The following is a 14,922-nucleotide window of genomic DNA, read 5'->3' on the forward strand; positions in this document are numbered from 1 at the left end:
GACCGATAAAATAGTAAACATTTAAATACAGGCTAAACCTCCTTTTTGAAACTAATTAAACGTCACTTTTATAGAATACTTTATTCTTCCATATGCTAGGACAAGTTTGTATAAGTGCTCCTTCTTACCAAGTGCTATTAGAGCGTGGAACGGGATGCCTGAGTCAACCAGGAAAAGCAATGACTTAGAAGTACTATATTGACCTAGGAACACGTCTTGGACGTAATCATCTTCTTTTTTGAAGTAGCGTCTGTAATTCATAAGATAAGAAGATAATAAGTTATTTTGTTTGATACCAACAAGGGAAGTTAATTCTTTAATATTCACAGATACGGCTAATTATGTAGGGTTTCGTCCCTGTGGATAATTAAACACGTTATTTCTCCCATACCCATTCTCGTATAAGTTGAAACTGAAAACAAGTATCTGTTGTACCTAATTAAAACATGAATCAATTAAAAAATTAATCAGTTGGTCAAACGATTATTGGTAATAAATTAATTAATATGTTTGATTTTGAATAAAGGAAATAACTTCTAAATTATTGAGGTGACGGGGCAATAAGTGCGAAGTTTTTCCTCTTGGGTGAACTTTTTTTTTAAAGGATTTTTTAATATTGTTTGTTTTATTACACGACTGGTCATCCTGATTTGATTTGTGTGAATGTGTGTGTGTATGTGTCTGTATGTGTGTATATGCGTGTGTCTGTATTTGTGTGTATGTGTGTTGATATGCAGGACACAAAAGTGTAGTGCGTTGATTGAAGATTTCTTGATTGAAGAGACATTGAAATTGGATTGTATGTGAATTCAGCGGATTACAGTTCACAGTTAATTATTTCACTAGATTATTATTTCATTATATTGGATTAAACGTTCTATACAGGCAGCTTTAACCAGAAAGAGAATGGTGTAATGTTTTGAAAAATCTGCTTGCATATATAGTTTTAAAAATTGGATGGTTCACTTTCAGAAAAGAAAAAAGTAGCCGTTGCATCAGAACTTCGAATGATCTAAAATATCATGATGACCGATTTTCATTTTCTCTTCTAGTTTCTGAGATCTAAGCGGGACGGACGGAAAGACTGACAGACAGACCACACAAAACTAATAGCGTCTTTTCCCCTTTCGTTGGCCGCTAAAAAAAAAGAAAAAATAATAACGTAAAATTATTCTCTGACTTCTTGTAACTTCTATTACATTTAGTATTGTTACCAGATGGTTCAGAAGTCTCATCATCGATCAAATGTAGTTCAGTTTGTTTTCCAGTTCAAAAGAAATTAAAGCCAAGTGATTCTTTGAAACATAGATAGGCACACAGACAGACAGAAAGACAGACAGATAAAGTAAACTAGTGGTACCAAGATGCTCAATGTGGATTCGAAAAATAACATTATGATAAAACTCAATAAAATATGAAATAAATACTCCAGGCTACCCAGACTACAAGATCTATCTACCTATCTATCTATCTAAACGACAGAAAACTCCCGCCAATATTTACTTCTGTTATATACAATAGCTCCATTACTCAGAGCTGTACCAGTTCGCTGCAGACGACCAAATGATCCCTGGGAAAATGTATCCCTCCGCCATCCCATCAAGCGTGCTGTGGACCGAGACACTCAGATGAGGATCACTTTACCCGCCGTATAAATAGTCCGGTTTTTATATAATGTACAAAGTAATCGCTTGTGACCTTGACCTTGCCTGTGTATCGCGGTCTGATATGCGAGATGCCTGTGTACATAGTCAACGATATACAAAATACTATTAAGGTAAATAGTTTGAGCTATCTATCTATCTATCTATCTATCTATCTATCTATCTATCTATCTATCTATCTATCTATCTATCTATCTATCTATCTATCTATCTATCTATCTATCTATCTATCTATCTATCTATCTATCTATCTATCTATCTATCTATCATCTTTCTATCTATCTATCTATCTATCTATGATTCGGCGAGATAATCTAAACAATGTCAAGGACACAATAGTGAAGAATAAACTGAATACTAAATATTATTTTAAGTTTAGTAAGGGGTCTTGGTGACCGAGTGGTAAAGAGTTTGGCTGCCGAACCGGGGTTGAATCTGGGAGAAAACTGTGATTCTTTATTGCGGGATTTTAAGGACGCCCCTGCGTCCACCCAGCTCTATTAGGTACCTGATTTTAGTTGGGTAAAGTAAAAAGGTTGTCGTTGTGCTGGCCACATGACGCCCTCGTTAAACGTCGGCCATAGAAACAGATGACCTTAACATCATCTGCTCTATAGATCGCAAGGTCTGAAAGGGAAATTTACTTTTACTTTTTTAAAGCCTAAAGTGCTTAGAAATTTTATTTTACAGTGCTATTGGATATCTGCCTGGTCTTGATGTTTGCGCGCAGGACTGTCGTTCGGACTTATCGATAGTCCCGGGTTAAAACCCTGCCCCCGTCGTCCTGCGGGAGGTTTGGACTAGGAAGTAATTATCTTCAACCTTGAAGGAACATCCGAAACATGTCAAACATTAAGTGAACCAAGTTATCGTAGACCTTTTATACGCTTCGCATATCAATCAATGCCTCTTATGTCGTGTACACAAAATAAGGCAGCAATTTAAAGCTATTCGCCATAGATGCAAACCCCAATAGTTCTTTCTTCATTTAATTAGCATGTAAGAACTTAGTCATGGCCTTTTTCTTCTTTACAGATTAACCTTTCGTTATCAAATCGCAAATATGTGACATTCAAAATCAAGTTTATTACCTCATGGATTAAACAAATTATTAAGATACTTTTAAAAAAAAAAGTACATGCATCCTATATATTTTCACTCTTAATAACTAATAATTGTTAGATTTAAATAAAAAACGAATATTTTTACACACGCCTCATAACCAGACCCCCCCCCCCCCAAAAAAAAAACCTCAAAAGAGAAAGAATCCTGGTTAAGCTAATGTATGGATCTACTAGACCAGGGGTTCTCAACATGTGGGTCGCGACCCTTTTGGGGTCGATTGACGATTTGCCAGGGGGTCGCCTAAGACCATCGAAAATATGGATTGTTATTGTCTACTCTTCTATTGCTGTATATGTGTGTGTGTGGGGGGGGGGGGGTCGCATCAGAGTGGGGGACTGTAAAAAGGGGTCGCCGAGCATAAAAGGTTGAGAACCGCTGTACTAGACTTAATAGCATTCCAATGTTAGGCCTTCAGATCTAGACTTAGAAGACGATGAAGACGGTGCGCAATATAAATATATTCCCGTTAGTTTTTTTAAAATCTTGAACGAATGCGGAAATACCCGAAGACGTCTATTCTGTTCAAGATAAACATGTTCTCGTTCTTTAACCAAATTTAAATTGATCTTTTTCACTTGGTGAAATTATAGCACTTAACCTAAAGTTTTCCAACGGTGGCCAACGAGTTTGTGATTCTTTTCACAACGATAAACAGCAACTGTCAAATTTCTTGGAAATAATTAGAGCCGTTTTTGAGAATCGCGTCCACCCACCCCAGGTTTTAGGTTTTTCAAGTTTCCACGAAGTTACAAATTGAATAGAGGTATTCCATTATGGAAGTTCTGTAACCTTACTTTTAAATTTAAACCCTACTGCATATGGCATATACACTAAGTGCTACGCCTATGAACTCTACCCTAAGTGCTCAATTAGTATATTAGAGCATATTAACCCCTCCCCACCACCTTCCGACAAGAGTTTATAGCTTTAATACAAACACCAACGACAAAGATAACCAGACCTTCTAAAGTTTCAATGAAGAAAAGCAAGGGGGGGGGAGTGCCTTTCATAAACTCTATTACTCACGTGGATCCCTCCCTCGGCCCTACACAGACCCCACCCCCCCCCCATCCTCTACTTTACCAGTGTCCATGTGGCGCCCCGTCATGCAGCGAGGGAGCTATGTCTTTGCCCCCGCCAATGTTTGTGTTTCAATTAGATCTGCGAAAGGAATCGTCCGCAGTAGAACGAGAAAAAAGAGGTCTCCCGCCCCCCCCCTCCCGGCTTCCCCCCCCCCCATCCCTGCCATGCAAGTAGAAGATGTAAGGATAATATACAGAAATATGGCTAACAGGCAAATCGTGTATTTGGAGAGTCCATTCCCCCTTTTTGCTGCATATGCCAAGACTCAAGAGCAAAAAATCAAAAGAATCACCTACAAATCTCGCCCCATACTTCTGTTCCTATTTGTCCCCCCGATTCGCGTTATTTAACCCCATTATCTGACCGGAACTAAATACTTGATTGTTTATGTACCTTCCATCACCCTCCCCTTCTTTTTTTTATTTTCTTTTATTTGTCTTGCGATAAAACTCAAAAGACATAAGGTATTCTTCCCGCCGAAGCCACATTATACATACTTGGCGCCATCTTGTAATAATCGAGAACGGCGGAAGTGACGGCACTCTGCAGGAGTGAAGCGTTGGTAGCCGAGGGGGGAAAATGAGGGTAAGATAAAAAAAGTGTTGCGCAATAGACTGGGGTTGTTTTTTTTCCTTCTCGCCCGCAGATATTTGAACACTTCTGCTCAACGTGTGAGAACTTGGACTCATCTTTAAATGCCCACAGGATTTATTTTTTCCTGTTACAGAAATCGATTATTTTTTTCTTTTACAAAGCGTATATCAACTCACTCTGTCTGGTAAAAAGTTTGTGCACGTTATTTCTCCCACACCCAATCTTGGATCAAGCTGAAATTTTGCGCAAGTATTTCTTTTACCTGACCACACAATAATCAATAAAGAAAATTAACCGATTAATTAATTAATTATTGGTAATTAATTATTATGTTTGGTGTATCGAACAAAGGGAAAGAAATTGTGCTAGACCGAAAGAAGTGGTATAAGCTGAATTAGTCCCCTTTACATGTCGCCGCTTTAAAGTAAATTTCAAACAAACAAATAACTATACAATCGATGCTATAACTATACTATAGTCATAAGTACCTCACCAGCAGAGTGGTTAGTATGTCGGCTTTAAGAGGCTTGATCCATGAGTTTGAATTCGGGTCTTTCCCCCCCCCCCTTTTTTTATTTTCGTAAATATTTTTAAAATCTATAACGGTAAAATTCACCCAGATATTCCTTTCTTTCTCCCCCCCCCCCTTACACATTTCCCAACTGGTCCAGACAAGTGATAGGATCCTAGTGTATTGACCAAGCTATAAGCATGAAAATGCGCTAAACAAACAATTGGTTAAAATATTTCTAATCGCATTGATTTCATAGTGTTGGTTTAGAAAGTTTAGCTCTATTATAAATTTAATAACATGACTGATCCAAACTAATTGATACATTTACACTTTGCTTAAGTTATTTTTTTTAGTTAAGTATTTAAAAAAAAATATGTTTTTCTTGTGATTTAACAAGTTTAGTTGAAAATGAAAGATAGAAGAGATAGATTTAGTTTAGCTGATCCATTAAAAAGAGTTGATTTAAGGAATGATATTTGTCGGGGGGGGGGGGGGGTATGGCGAGAATGAATGTTAGTTTGATATTTTGGTATGATTGTTATATCCCCTTGTTATGAATGCAAAGTGTTGCACGTGTTGTGAACTGAGTGATTAAGCCTTCGTTGAATGTGCGAGAGAAAGTGTTAAGTCAGTAAGGTCTTGCTCCCGGTCCAGGAAGGTTGGACGTTTATATATATATATATTTCTAAGTTGATGGACTGGTGTTTTGTGTATTACTATTTCATAAGAGTGATATAATTGTGTGCTCTATTAAGTATTAAAGTATTATAGATATTCATGATTATAAGGAGTTGAGAGTTAATGTATATTAAGTGTTCGTATTTGAGTTAAGCAAGTATGGATGAATTATAATTGAGTAACCATGAAAGTATCAAGCAAGTATTATTTAATATTCAAGAAACCCCTAGTGAGCCAAGTCAAGAAACAATAACAAGAGACAAGCAGCAGTATATGTAATAAAGAACCCTGACAATATTGAAGATTGAGTAAACGTAGCATACCGAATAGGAAAGCCTGGGGGTGGGGGGGGGGGCATTTTTCAAAGGCTGCGACCTATTTGGACAAGCCAAGCTATTGGACTTAAGGCGAGATCGTCATTCCAACAACAACATTTGCATGCGAGACATGGAAGTCGTCTGCCAAAATTGAGAAAAAAAAAACTAAATGTGGTTCAACAAAAAAGGGCTAAGACTATTTTAGATTCAGTTATAGACATCGAGTCTCAATCAAGGAAATCCTATTTCGAACTGGGAGTCGACCACTTAGTGAGGCTGTGACAGAGCGTCGCATGAGGTTTATGGGACACGTACGCATACCAAGAGTTGCGACGACGTGGAGGCCAATACGAGGAAAGCGCAAACAGGGACGCCCTCGTATAACTTGGCGTTACACTTTCATGGAGGACCTCAGAACAGTGGACATCAGTGGGGGGGGGGGGGGGGGGGGGGGGAGGCTTCAGACATTGCCAGTGACAGATCTTTGTGGAAACAGCTTGCAGCCCAATGCGACGCAGGAGGATGTAAGCCTGAATCTTAATAAGATTTAATTACAATTTATTAAGAGAACACTAAAAGGCTGTAACTGTAGATCTTAAAACCATAGAGCTATATATATATATATAGTCATAATTGCCTTATAGGTTTTGTCAAATGCAGTGACCAGCAGTATAAAAATAGCCAAATCCTATATCTATATTATAAGCGCATATGTTATATGTCACATCTAAGTGTTCCTATTATGGCAGGTTACTACTATGATCATTTTTGTTGTTCTAAAATTGTATTGAGGTTAGTTTATTTCGACGATCTGATGTATACAAATATCCATAAAAAAACAAAACATTTCTAACTATTGGAAACGATGAGACGACGGCCATAGATCAGGGGAAGCCATCACATAAAATAGATCCAGATTGATTGCAGAAAATTAATTCTCAAAATTGAAGATCATAGTTTTTCTATGCATAAAAATTGTCTTTCGCCAAATAATAATAATAATATTAATAATAATAAAAATAATCTTTATTTTCCATATGAAAATGAGACCGACTCCTGTTGGCCAGTCCACATATTGGTATGTCTATGCTTGAAACAAAATAAAACATAATTTCACGCGTAAACCATGTACTCTTCAATTGGGAGTAATATAATAAAACACTAGACGCGTAAATAATTAGACTGACACATTATCCGTATTGTTTTGTTTTTTTTAACAGCCAACTTGGGCCGGAACAAGTAAATTGGAATTGGAATGGCATTACTAAGGAGATATACACACTCAAGCCCTATCACAATGAAACAATATTAGTCTTCGCAAATAAATGCAAATAATGTAAACTAAGAAAATAACAGAATTGAGTGTTATTTATCACTTTCTTGCTTATTTTTTATTTAATGACGAAGAAGAATAAGCGGGAATTATTGAATAGCGCAAATTCTGAGGCTTAACTAAAAAAAAAAAAAAAGGTGGAGAGGCTCCTGGAGCTTACTTTGAAGTTAGGTAGTATGTCGTTGATATTAAATAGCATTTCTATTACTATTATTATATTTTTAGGTTAATCACTTTTCAATTGTTTAGGATTTAATACTTGTGAATTATGAGAACTTACAAATAAAAATCCTATGATGATAAAGCTATAAATTGAATTTTTAGAGAATAGCTCAAATTCTGAGGTTTCCTAAAAAAAAAATAATTTGAAGTAGGGGACTATCTATCTTTGAGCTTTCATAGTTAAGGACAGATCCTTCCGAAAAATTCCCTTTATCTTCGTTCGTCTACAACAGGGTTTCTGAACCTATGGGTCTCGACCCTCTTAGGAGTCGATTGACGATTTGCCAGGGGTCGCCTAAGACCATAGAAAATATGGTTTGTTGTCTACTCTTCTATTGCTGTATGTGTGTGTGTTTGGGGGGGGGGGGGTCGCGGCAGAGTGGGGGATTGTAGAAAGGGGTCGCCAGGCATAAAAGGTTGAGAACCGCTGGTCTACAACAAAGGACAATGGACAACCCAGTGATGGTCAAGTTTGGACAGTTTATGAACAATGTTAACGTGAACCGTTGTGTAAACCGTAAACTTATGTTAGTGTCTTATGTGTTGTTGGCAATGTATTCTCTTCAGTACTGATTGAAAAAAAATAATAATTATGACAGTTTAACACAGGGGTTCTCAACCTGTGGATCGCGACCCCCTTGCGGGTCGATTTACCATTTGCAAGGGGTCGCCTAAGACCATCGAAAATATGGATTAGTATTGTCTACTCTTCTATTGCTGTATGTGTGTGTGGGGGGGGGGGGTCTCGGAAGAGTGGGGGATTGTAAAAAGGGGTCGCCGAGTTTAAAAGGTTGAGAAACGCTGGTTTAACATCTGTAAGCCGATGCAGTGGAGGCTTCTCCGATAGTGATGAGTCCAGTACAAAATTGTAAGAGCCAATAACGTGGTGTCAAAATTGTTGGAAACTGAGCAGCAAGATCTACACGAAGCAGAGAGTCACCCGAAGGAGATCTAGAAAGACGTAAATCAGAATGACTTTTAAGAGCATTAAAATTGAGGCTGCTGAAGTAACTTGCTGTTGATACAGTTTTAGTTTTGCTCTACTGCATTATTGCGAGAAATAAAGACAAATTGATGAGCCTACCCCTATTTACTCAGAAAATTCAAGATTCAAAAGAAGACTTTCAAATTCAACGTATTTTACCGAATTATTGATGCCATTGTTTCTCAATGGACCTTATTCACCAATCGTAAACAAACAACATTTAGCCACGTGGTTCTCTATCTCTTCTATACAAATTACGTAATCCATAAAGGCTGTCATGTAATACATTGTTTTATCAATATTATCAATATTATCACGTGGCTAAATGTTGTTTGTTTACGATTGGTGAACCAGACCCATAGCTTGAAAGATTTCATGGGCATAAAATAGTGTCAAAATGGTTAAGTAGTTAAAGGTCCAGTTTCATTTCAAGTGCAAACGGCAAAGAGTTAAACGCTGTCAACATGTTTCTAGTATTATCTTATATTTCTATAGAACAGTGTTCAGAGATGTAACCCATAGGAAGTCTTTAAATAAAGACATGTAAAACCTGTTTTAAAACAATGATTAAAAACTCTTACCGCCTTTACTTTCAAATGCTAATACATTGTGATAATGTAATAATATACTTACATCCAATTTATATTATTCTAGCGATCAAAGGTTATAAAGGGTAACCTAGTGCGAGACCAATCTGGCAATTCCTGAAGAGGATACTCAGAATATTCTAGAGATCTCGAAAGCAGTCGACCAGTTTGTCTCGCGGACCACGAAGATCTCTCGAGATTTGGCAACAATGTATTCTGATAGAACGAAAGAGTATCAGAAGTCCTCGGGTTGGGGGCGCCAGGGACGTGCGATGAGAGCACCTTTGAAGAGTTCTCAGCATACTCTTTGGGTTGCGGTCCTTTGAAACCTCTGAGGTGAGGAATGTATGCGCATCTTTGTCTGCATAGAAACTTTGAAGACGCGATTCTCTGTGAAAAACTAAAGAGGCGGGTGAATGATCGTTGGGTATCAATTTACATTCTGACAATGTCTTAAGCATAAGGCTCTAAAAACATTGGCACATCCGGTTAAAAAAAAAATTAATAAAAAAAAAAGACAGTTCCTCCTTATAGAACGATTATTTTGCTCTTAAAGGGAAACTCCGATGGTTTGACAATTTTTTAAATATGTGTTTTGATTAACAGATAATGAATATTTTATTCTCTTTTTTTTTTTATTTCCAATAATAACTTAGTTATTGATGTTTTTTCCAACGTAATTTTCCTGCGCATCCAAAACAGTCAGACTTTCACCGGGTTTCTATGTGACGTCACAAATACGTTTAATTTTATCTATTGACATGTATAACGGGAGACCATACAGCAAAGTTTACATTCTCGTAAAAGAAATATATCTTCGTCTATGCAGTTAGATCTAGGATCTTGTATGCCAAGAAAAAAATGCGTATTAAAAGTAGATTTACATGCATGACTAACCACGGCAGTGTGTATTTTCCCGCCAGACCACTCAACACACAACAAACACTATCGCTTGGTTGTCTTGTCGTGACCGACTACACGTAGTCTCGACTAGCCTTACACTGACCAGTTTGTTCGAATCAGTCAGACACACGATCTATTTACTTCTTGGGACAGGGAAAGGCTTAGATGAAAATGTTACTTTTTATCTCGAGTTGGTTATATATATATATATATGTATATATATATAACTGTATCATATATCTGGACTAGGCCGTCACTAAGCCTAACAGCTACTTTAAGAATGAAGCGATACGATTGGTTTGAATGTAGTTTCTCTTTCAGTATTGTTGAGGGAAGTGACGTTTGAAATAGCTTAGAACAAAATCTAAAAGAATCCCGTTTTTTTTTTTGTTGTTGTTTTTTGAGATGGCAAGAATTCACTGACTAATTTATTAAATATAAATGTTTCTAAGCATATAAATACAAAATGGTAAAATGTTAACTATTACAACTTTTCACGCAGAATTTAAATAGGTCAATAACTAAAATTTGAAAAACCTTCGGAGTTTCCCTTTAAAAACTAATGAATGTTACATTTAAAAAAACATGGAACATTTTTTAACCCGAGGTGGCTGAGCGTTGAAGCGCTTGACTTCCGAACCAATGTCCAAAGTTCGAAATCATGTAAAGACTGGGATTTTTAATTTCGGGAATTTAGCGCGCCACTGAGTTCATCCAGCTCTAATGGGTACCTGACATTAGTTGGGGACGTCAAGTATTAAAGGCGGTTGGTCTTTGTGCTTGCAAAATGACACCCTTGTTAACCGACGGCCACAAAAGATCACAATGTCTGAAAGGGGAACTTTAATTTACTTTACATTTCTCCCCCCTTGAGAAAATCCTGGTTAAGTGAATGTATAAATCTACTAGACTTAATGATATTCTAATGATAGGGCCTATAGATCTAGACTTAGAAAACTGTGTGCAAAATGTTCCTTTAGCTTTAATAAAAAGAGCCTATTTGTAGAAAAACCCTAAGACGTAATCTCTTCCAGATAAACCTTTTTTTTATATATACATTAAAAAATTATAACGATCAAATTAGGGTTTTTCTCCATATGGCCAACGAGCCGTTTTCGAGAACCGAGTCCACCCATAAGGTTCCATCAGTATTTGCCGATGAATGTGCGACCTTAATAGAAGGATTGTAACAAAAGATCAGTAGTTCATGATAATATACAAAAGAATCAGATGTGTCTCAAGACATAGGAGATTTTCGCAGGTAGTTCCCGGGCAGCACGAAGTACGGCTCTTAGTCCAAGACAGCTTAGACTCCCATAACCTGCAGATCACTTCCGCCGGATCTAAAGCAGTCCTTCCTCTGCGATCAGTATGTCGTCTATTCCTCGTGTTGAACGGTGTGCTGGTGCGCAGCTCTGGTATTAGTGCAGGAGCGGGAGTCGTTACCATATATCTCTATAGATTAACTTAACAAAGTGAACGACATAGTGCAATACAAGAAGTACCAAAAAATAGCCACACATATACATATATATATATGAAATTGAAGTATATATATGAGTAAAGTTTGCTGTTGTTTTTTTAACCCTACTCATGAGAACTAAAAAATATTGACGTATCTTTAATTATGTCAGTTCTCCTCAACAAAACTATCTCACTGTTGTCTCCCTTGAGTTTCAATACACTTTAAACTTAAGGCAACGGTTGCTAAGATGTTCTATATTCTTCGGCAGTTTGAGGTGTGTGTGTGTGTATGTGTGCCCATGAGGCTGGGAAGGGCTTAGAGACGGCCAGCCCACCATCCTTTTAATTAGCAAAGCAAACATCTCTGATTGGCTGGACTTGAGTGACTTGAGACAAGGCGGAAACTCTTGATCAGGTCCAGGGCAGTAGGTCAAACTATACCATTCCTCCTCCCCCCCCCCCTTTCAGACATACACCATTTTCTTCCCGTACCATAATTCATGGACCATATTCCCGGATATTGACAGTGTGCATTCTGCCTGTTAGTGAATAAGGCTGCAGTATAATGAAGTCCACCATCATTACACAGTCCGTCGGACCCAACTTCTGACACCACTTAGGTGATCCAAAGTCGGTGCGCATAAACTAATTCTTTCAAGTATAGCAATAAGTAGAAGAATTTGATGTGGCTGATTTTGTCGCTTGGGACTGTCGGCACAGTAGAAACATAATTGTTTACCTTATTTACAATAGATACATGTACTCCCTCTGTCTCTCACTCTCTCTCTCTTACTCCCTCATTTACCCTCTACCATTTTCTCTCTCTTTCTATTTTCTCCATCTATGCCTCTCTCTCTCTCTCTCTCTCTCATTCTATCTTTCGCTATTTCACTCTTTTCTATTTTCATTCCATTGAGTCTCTAAAAATAAATCACTGCTGAATTAGCCTTATCAGTTTATAGATACTTTATCATATTTCAGTGTGTAAGGATCCATTTTTAATTTCAAACACTCCTTTTAGAAAACATAAGAAAATGAAAAGAAGAATATCAAAATGCTATATATATATGCGTAAAATACCACTGACACACTCACTGATCACGACAACTTTTAAACCGTCGTACAAATCTGAATGAAATTTCCTACACTGGTTCCATTGACCTCCTTGTATGTGTCGGAGATTCATTATGAAGCGGTTCTTTCCAAATAAAGTCAAAAGTCTATTTCGGGGAAATTACGATGCAAAGTTTTTTAAAAAATTGGGGTTCCAGAGAGCGAACAAGAGAGAGAGAGAGAGAGAAGGAAAGAGAGAGAGTGAGAGAGACAAGGAAAGAGAGAGAGAGAGAGTTTGCCGTGAAATTTCATTGTAACTGATACACAAATTCACGGGCGAAAATAGTATGTTTAGTTGATATTAACATTAAAAAAAAGATAATAATAAGTATTAGTATACATTGCTGAAAATTGCATAAGATAATATGATTTTAAAAATACTTCTCTTATCCACAGTTTCGTATTCTGTACACTCCTATTTATAGATTAGTCTATGTGCATGATCATATCAAATAATTAAACTTGTCAACATGTTTGATATAATTTTTAAAATGTCTATGAACCTCTATAAATTTGACTATACTTAAGGCAAAAGACAGAGAGGAATGGAGGAAGACAGTGGACAGATTATGTGTGGTGCCCCAACGGTTCAACAGACTAGGGATAGATGTAGGGGATGTTTAGGTGGCTGCCTTAGTCTGCTTGGTCTTGGGGTATGCCTGTTATGGAGTTTGCGTATGTGATTCCAAGTTGATTATTAAGGAAGGGAGTATTACTTGTTAATTGTAGAGAGAGAGAGAGAGAGAGAGAGAGAGAGAGAGAGAGAGAGACAGCATTTATTGAAAGTTAGTCTCGTAGGATGATGCAAGATAAGCGGCGCTGTTGTAAGCTGTGTTCAGTACACAAGACAACTCCACGATGCCAGAATGTAAAGACGTGTTTATATAGTGAGTTTACAATATACGTTTATTTGATTTTTAAGTTGAATTCGTCTATATTGTAATAAAAGTTATAGTTTTGTTCACAAAGAATTTATTCAATTTATTTCAAGTGCTGTAAATTTAAAATAGAATACTCTTACAGCGGTTTAGTTGTCTACCAGCAGGCTGGGGCTACAAGTCTACGACTGTCAACAACAATGCGCAGTGTAGTATGGTCACGATTGTCCAAGAGTTCGAACCTGGTCTGCTGCCATCCCATGTCGTCCTTCAAGAGGTATGGGCTAACACGTACAGAAAGTCCCAAACAAACAAACAATTTGAAACTAGAATTATTTTTTTTAAATAAGAAAATCAAGGTTGAATGGAGTTACAAATGGGAAAGTGTGTGTGTGTGGGGTGGGGGGAATTAGATGCCATGTTCATTACCAGAAAGGCGATTGGGTTCTAGTTGCCAACGAAGACACACAAAATAGGAGCGCAGTTCTTTTTTTTTTCTTCTTATATTCTAGCCCCGAGCGGCTAAACACCTCGGAACGAAACTGCTTGACATTTAACACATGCAGTGGACCATTTCTAAACAAATATAATGTTAACATGAACTTCCAGTTTAGGTCTTAATGCTAAAGGTGCCTCTAATTTTTTTATTTCGTTAATTAGAAGAAAGTATCTGATCACAGCATTCTGTGGTGTAGTCCGGATGTGGCAAGCAGTGAAGTATAAACAGCCAAGGGCTACAACTGTGGCATCTCCGGCGGGGAAAAAAAATTGGGGCTTGTCGTCTGCTGGCTCTCTTGTTATTGTCTGCCCCTGTCTGTTAGCATGTCTTTCATTCACTTTATGCCATCGAGTCAGCACTAAACACAGGGTTAGAATACTGATACGAGTTGGGGTCTCAATCGTCTAACAATGACTCTAACGGATCAAAACAGCGGCGGTGCCCGCCCTTTTTTGAAATAAGGACCGTATACGATTCCGAGGGCGGATTACCGCAAAAATCGCAACATATCTTAAGATACAATTTGTAATTTATAAGATAAGATATCTGCATCCTTCCATCCAAACGAGCAGTCCTGTAATTTATAAGATAAGATATCTGCATTATTTCAATTTCATCTTGATGTGCAGTAATAATTTATAAGAGAAGATATCTGCATCCTTCCATCTGAATGTACAATCTGTAATTTATAAGATTAGATATCTGCATCCTTCCATCTAAATGAGCAGTCCTGTAAATTATAAGATAAGATATCTGCATGATATCATCTTAATGTGCAGTCTGTAATTTATAAGATAAGATATCTGCATTCTTCCATCTAAATGAGCAGTCCTGTAATTTATAAGATTCTTCTTCTTCTTCTTCTAGCCAGCTTTATTGCTGCTGAGCTGTGAGCTCTTTTGCAGGTAATTTATAAGATAAGATATCTGCATTATTTCATCTTGATGTGCAGTCCTGTAATTT

The sequence above is a fragment of the Biomphalaria glabrata genome, chromosome 5 (assembly GCF_947242115.1).
Source record: "Biomphalaria glabrata chromosome 5, xgBioGlab47.1, whole genome shotgun sequence".
NCBI lineage: Eukaryota > Metazoa > Mollusca > Gastropoda > Planorbidae > Biomphalaria > Biomphalaria glabrata.